Source organism: Triticum dicoccoides, chromosome 5B (assembly GCF_002162155.2).
Source record: "Triticum dicoccoides isolate Atlit2015 ecotype Zavitan chromosome 5B, WEW_v2.0, whole genome shotgun sequence".
Classification (NCBI taxonomy): Eukaryota; Viridiplantae; Streptophyta; class Magnoliopsida; order Poales; family Poaceae; genus Triticum; species Triticum dicoccoides.
The window spans coordinates 99,397,916-99,404,530 of NC_041389.1; positions in this window are offsets into that span (position 1 = coordinate 99,397,916).

Here is a 6,615-nt window from a genome sequence, read left to right on the forward strand (position 1 = left end):
CCGCCGCCCCCGCCGCCGCCTCCGCCACCTCCGCCAGCCAGCAAGCCGTGGGTCGAACAGCCAGTGGTGCCGCCGGTGCCATCGGTCGAGACCACGGTGGCAACGGTCCTAGTTCCCGCGGTCCGCATACCCACGCGCCGCTATCTGGAGAATGCGGCCTCGGCGCCGCGGCCGCAGGAGATCGGCGCCTCGAGCTCGTCGGCCCTTGACACCGAAGCGACCAGTGCCGCGCCCGTGGGCTGGGTACGCGGGAGCGGAACTGGCGCCCTGAACGAGGCGTCCCTTAACGTCCAGGCGAAGCTCCGGGCGGAGGCAGTGGCACTCAAGTGCTGCAGCGAGGCCTACTTGGAGTCGCGCACCGCCATCCGAGTAAGTCGTCTTTTGGTTTTCTCTCTGAATGTCCTTCTTTGCTTCTTTTGTGGGGGCGCACAAGCGCACCCACTAGGTGTAGTCCCCAAGTTCCGAGCCGGCTGCTGAGCAGGCGGGTCGGAACTTTAACTTGTAGTCGCCGATTGCTGATTTTTGTTTTGTTGTTTCTTCTGCAGGATTATCATAACCTCCACGCGACCGCCTACAACTCCAAGGTTCGGGACCTGGAGGCGCAGACGGCCCATCTCGCCGAAAGCCGGCGTAAGTCTCTTCTCTTCTTTCTTCGCGGTGGCGCGCTGGTGCACACGCGGGCTATAGTCCCCGAGGTTCGGGCCGACTGCTGAGCAATCGGGTCGAATCTCCTTAGTTGTTCTTTTTTTCTTGTTGGCTACTTCTTTTCTGCGGGGGCGCGCTGGCGCGCCTGCGGGCTGTAGTCCCCGAGGTTCGGGCCGACTGCTGAGCAGTCGGGCTGAATCTCCTCGGACATTTCTTTCCTTTATCTTGTCCGCTTGACTGATGCCTTCTTCTTTTCTTTCTTTCTTCAGAGGCAAATGCCAATCTGCAGCAGCAGCTGGGCGAAGCCAAGACCGCCCTGCGTGGCAAGGAGGCGGAGTGCAGCAAGCTGGCGGTGGAGCGGGACCGCCTGGTCGCCCAACTTGCCGAACAAGCGGAAAGCCTCAAGGCGGCCCAGCTAAAGGCGGAGACGGCGGAGACCAGCCTCCTTGCCGAGTTTGAGCTCGAGCGCTCTGCTTGGGCCGACAAGGAGGCCCAGGTGACGGCCTGCTTCAGCAGCATAGAAGACTTGGTCGATGGTAAGCTCTATTCTCTTAGTTTCTTGCTTTGAGTTATCAGTCCTTGCTTATAGCCTTGGACTTTTTCTTCTTCTACCCGGCAGACTTCTCCCGGGCCATTCTGTAGCCGCTACCCAGATGATCGAGGCCCAGCGCGAGGAGCAAAGGGCAGAGGGTGCGCAGATCGCTACTGATGCCCACCGGACCCTTGGTGAACAGGTCCTCAGCATTCAGGCCCGGCTTCAGCCTGCTCACCGCTTGCTGCATTGCCTGCAGCGCATCGGAGCCCAGGCGGTCTCCGTCCTCTGGCCAGGCTTGCCGGCCCCATGCACCCCAAGTCGGACTACCGACTGGCTGGAGGTGGCGATGGGCCGCCTGGAGGCCTGGAAGGGCTCAGCAGCCCGGGCAGGGGCGCGCCGGGCCTTGAAATTCGTCAAGGCGTGGTACCCTGGGCTAGATCTAGCCCAGTTAGCCACGTTCCGACTGGAGGCACAGGAGGAGCTGGCAGCGGTGGAAGCTGAGCTTGTCAGCAGGGCGGCAGCGATCGCCGACTTTACCGACACCAATGTCTTCGTCCCGGAGGTGGTCGAGGAAGGCGATGAAGCTTCGCATGAATGGCTTGGGCTAAACCCAGAAGACAGAAAGACTTCGCTGAAGTCATCGCCTCCAGCGATGAGGGGGAGGATAGGGAAGAGGAAGAGGAGGAGGAGGAGGAGGAGGAAGACGAGAGCGACGTCGACATGCCGGAGGTCGGGGCGGACGGTCAGCCCCAACCTGACCGGGCCTCAAGCAACGAGCCACGCACCGAGGTGCCGCCCGCTACTGGAGGCGTTCAAGTGGGGGCGGACCTGCCGCTCGTTCCTCCGACAGATGCCACCGACTCCGTCCTCCAGCACTCCAACACTCCGCCTGCCGCCGGCGATCCCTCTGCTCAGACGGAGCCGCCTGCCATGCCAGGTGGCGCGGCCGACTCCAACGTTCAATCGGAGCCCTTGGCCACACCAACCGACACCGGCCAGTCGGAGCCTTCTGCCGCGCCAACCGGCGCCGCCCAGCCGGAGTCCTCTGCTGCGTCTTAGGATTTTATATGTTTTCTGCTTGCTACCCTGAACACTTTGGTTAAATTCGCACAATTCCACCCGCGGGGTGTATATCAAACTCTGTTTGAATGCTGGCCAGAGGCCTTTATCCATGTAAAAATATTTTATCATCACTTATGCTTACTGTGCCGACCTCCACTCTTTTTTCCTTTTTCTCCTTAGTTTTTTCCTTTGATGCCGACCCTTTGGCTTTGCTTTCACCGGCCAAGCGGCCGCTCTGCGGACCGTGGCTGGTTTGAGCATTCTAGCCGTTTGCGAGGGGGCTAGGTCTTAACCATTCAGAGCTTCGGGTAGTAAGGTGGAGGCCGGCCGTCTGGCCGCCAAGCAGCCAAACGGCTAGGCGTGATGCCGCATGCTACTATATGCGCTTCCCTCCTTAATCGTTTTTTCGTGTGGGGCACCTCTTTGCGACCTTTGCCCGCCATGCAGTCGCTCTGCGAGTTGTGGCTTCTAGAAAAGGAAGCTTTGGTGCCGGCACACTACTTGTCCGGCTGCAGGGGTGGCATATTGTAGAAGGCGGCGAGGTTCCGGACCGACTGGTTGAACTGGTGCTAGGCGGAAGAAAAAGAGTATACATTCTCATAGGCATGATACTTATCATATAGATAAAAGAGGGCAGTCCCCGAGCTCTTCTCGGGGGACCCGGAGTCTTTATACATAGTACAAAAGGTAGCGTGATACATACTGCTTTCAACTGTAAAACCTTCGGAGGAGGTTTGCGTTCCACGGCCTCTCTGTTTCTTTGCCCGAATCATCTCTCTTGTGCGCTCTGGGCTTCTGGGCATCGATCAGATAGTAGGCATCGTTGCCCAACACCTTACTGATGATAAAAGGGCCTTCCCAAGGTGCCGAGAGCTTGTGTTGTCCGGTTGTTCACTGGATCAGCCGGAGCACAAGGTCTCCCTCCAGGAAGGACCTTGGCTTCACCTTGCGGTTGTAGTATCGGCGCAGGCTCTGCTGGTAGAAGGCCGACCTGCTGAATGCCAACAGCCGGCCTCTTCCACCAAGTCGACGCCATCCTCTTGTGCCTCCTTGACGTCCGCCTTGGTGTACATGGTGACCCTTGGGGAGTCAAATTCGATATCCGTCGGGATGACGGCTTCGGCACCGTAGACGAGGAAGAAAGGCGTGAAGCCTGTTGATTTGTTTGGAGTTGTGCGCAAGCTCTAGAGGACGGCCGGCAGCTCGTCGAGCCAACATCCGGCCGAATGCTCCAGAGGCTCGACCAGTCGGGGCTTGAGGCCGGACAAAATGAGGCCGTTTGCGCGTTCCACCTGGCCGTTTGATTGGGGGTGGGCAACGGACACTAAGTCCAGGCGGATGCCCTATGTTGCACAAAAACGGGCCAAGGCTCCCTTGGCGAAGTTGGTGCCATTGTCAGTGATGATACTGTGCGGGATGCCATACCGCGTGGTGATGTCGGCGATGAAGGTCACGGCAGTTGGCCCATTCAGCTTTTCGATTGGTTTTGCCTCTATCCACTTGGTAAACTTGTCCACCGCAAACAGCAAATGAGTCAAGCCACCGCGGGCCGTCTTGAATGGTCCCGCCATATCCAATCCCCACACGGCAAAGGGCCAGGCTATGGGAATGGTCTTGAGTGCAGAAGCCGACAGGTGTGGCTTGGAGTGGAACCTCTGGCACCCTTGACACTTCTGAACTAGCTCCTTGGCCTCTTCCAGGGCAGTGGGCCAGAAGAACCCATGGCGGAAAGCTTTGGGCACCAGTGCTCTTGAAGCCGCGTGGTGGCCACATTCGCCCTGATGGATATCTTTGAGTATTGCTTGGCCTTGGTCCGACTCCACACACCGCTAATAAACCCCTGTTACACTTCGTCGCACCAGCTCTCTGTTGACTATGGTGTAAGCTGCAGTTCGCCTCTGCACCTGTCGGGCTGAGACTTCATCGGTTGGTAGCTCTTTATTCACCAAGAACTTGAGGATTGGCTGGGCCCATGAGGGCGCCGCAATTTCTTCGACTACGACTACTGCAACTTGAATGAGGGCTGCTGGGAGGGGAGGCGGCGGGTTGGCAGCTGCCTCCGCCTGCTGTGTTGGAGAAGTCCCCGGGCCGATTGCTGAAGTCCCCGGGCCGGGTGCTGAAGTCCCCGGGCCGGGCACGGCTGTAGCAGTCCCTGGGCCGCCTGTCGAGGTCCCTGTGCCGGCCTCTGGGCCCCTCAAGTCGGATCCGACTGCTTCGGGAAGGGCCGGCACAAAGATGGAGTCTGAATCAGGAGACAGCTTGACAGATGGCTTCAGAAGGCGGCGTAGGGCGACGCCGGCTAGTATTGCTTGTCGAGTGGAGCCAATCTGTGCCAAAGCATCTGCTTGCTCGTTGTCATTCCTTGGCACGTGAAGGAACTCGCACCCATCAAAGTATCCGCTAAGTTGTTGTATGAGGAAGCGGTAGCTTGCCATGTTTGCATCCTTGGCGTCCCAGTCGCCTGACGACTGCTGGACCACCAAGTCGGAGTCACCATAGCACAGGATCCGGCGGATGCCGAGTTCCTTGGCAAGCCGGAGCCCATGTATGAGTGCCTCATATTCTGCTATGTTGTTGGAGGCGGCGAAGTGGACTTGCAACATGTATTTGAGCTTGTCGCCTTTGGGAGAGGTGAGGACGACGCCGGCTCCCAGGCCGGTGCGCATTTTCGAGCCATCGAAATGCATCCGCCAATGAGTGGAGTCTGGTGCAGGCGGCAAATATTGGGTCTCGACCCAATTGACGAGGAAGTCGGTCAACACTTGTGATTTGATGGCGGTGCGAGGCTGGTAGTAGATGGTGTAAGGGGCCAGATCAATGGCCCACTTGGCCACTCGGCCAGAGGCGTCTCGGCTCCCAATGATCTCAGCGAGTGGAGCTGTGCAAACAACAGTTATTGGGTGCTCTTGGAAGTAGGGCTTCAGCTTCTTGGCGGCGAAGTGCACGCCGTAACACATCTTCTGGTAGTGGGGGTAGTTTTTCTTGGAGGCAGACAATACTTCGCTCAAGTAATACACCGGTCTCTGGACCGGCAGTGCTTTGTCCTTCTCCTTGCGGTCTACCACCATGACTATGCTGACAACCCGATTGGTGGCTGCAATGTAGAGGAGCATGGGCTCCTTCTTAGTCGGAGCCGCCAGGATGGGCGGGGTTGCCAACATCTTCTTGAGTTGGAGAAATGCTTCGTCCGCCTTATCGTTCCACTCGAAAAAAGTGGTCTTCTTCATGAGTTGGTACAGGGGAAGGGCCTTCTCGCCCAGCCGACTAATGAAACGGCTGACTGACGCCAAGCAGCCGGTGAATTTCTGCATGTCCAGCAGTCGGGTGGGCACTTTCATCATCTCAATTGCTTCGATCTTCACGGGATTGCACTCTATGCCGCGCTCTGAGACCAGGAAACCGAGGAGCTGGCCGACTGGTACTCCGAAGGCACATTTCTCTGGGTTGAGCTTGATCTGGAATCAGCGCAGGTTCTCAAAGGTCTCCTTGAGGTCCTCCAGCAGCGTGCCATGCTTCTCTGTCTTCACCACCACATCATCTACATATACATGGGCATTTCTGCCGAGTTGCTTGAGGAGGCACTTCCGCATGCAATGCTGGAACGTGGCACCAGCGTTTCTCAAGCCGAACGTCATGGTCAGGTAGCAGAAGGCTCCAAATGGCGTGATGAAGGCGGTCTTCAGTCTGTCGGCCGGGTTCAGTTTTATCTGGTGATACCCAGAGTATGCATCCAAGAAACTCAACAGCTCGCATCCAGCTGTGGAGTCTATTACTTGATCAATCCTTGGCAGAGCAAAGGGATCCTTAGGGCAGGCTTTGTTGAGGCTGGTGTAGTCAATGCACATGCGCCACTGCTTGTTCTTTTTCAACACTAGGACTGGGTTGGCCAGCCACTCTGGAAAGAATACCTCCATAATGAATCTGGCTGCTAGGAGCCGGGCTATCTCTTCTCCGACAACTCTTCTCTTTTCTTCTGACAGGCGGCGCAAGGGCTGCCTGACCGGCTTGACATCAGGTCGGACATGTAGCTTGTGCTCGGCGAAATCCGTCGAAACACCCGGCATGTCTTTTGGAGACCATGCAAAGGTATCCCGATTCTCACGGAGGAAATCGACGAGCTCGCTTTCCTATTTGCTCTCAAGGCCTGTGCCTACAACAGCGTGCCTCTCCGGGTGCTCCGGGTCCAAGGGTATTTTCTTTGTTTCCTTGGCCGGCTTGAACGAGCCCTGAGCCTCCGACTCCTGGGGGATGTGTGACATTTCCGGCTTCTTGCCTGCCAACGCCACCACCCGCTCGAGGAGCCACTTCTCGGCAGCGATCACGAGGGACTCGTCCAGCCTGCTGCTATCTGCAGCGCAGGCGATCGATCTCTT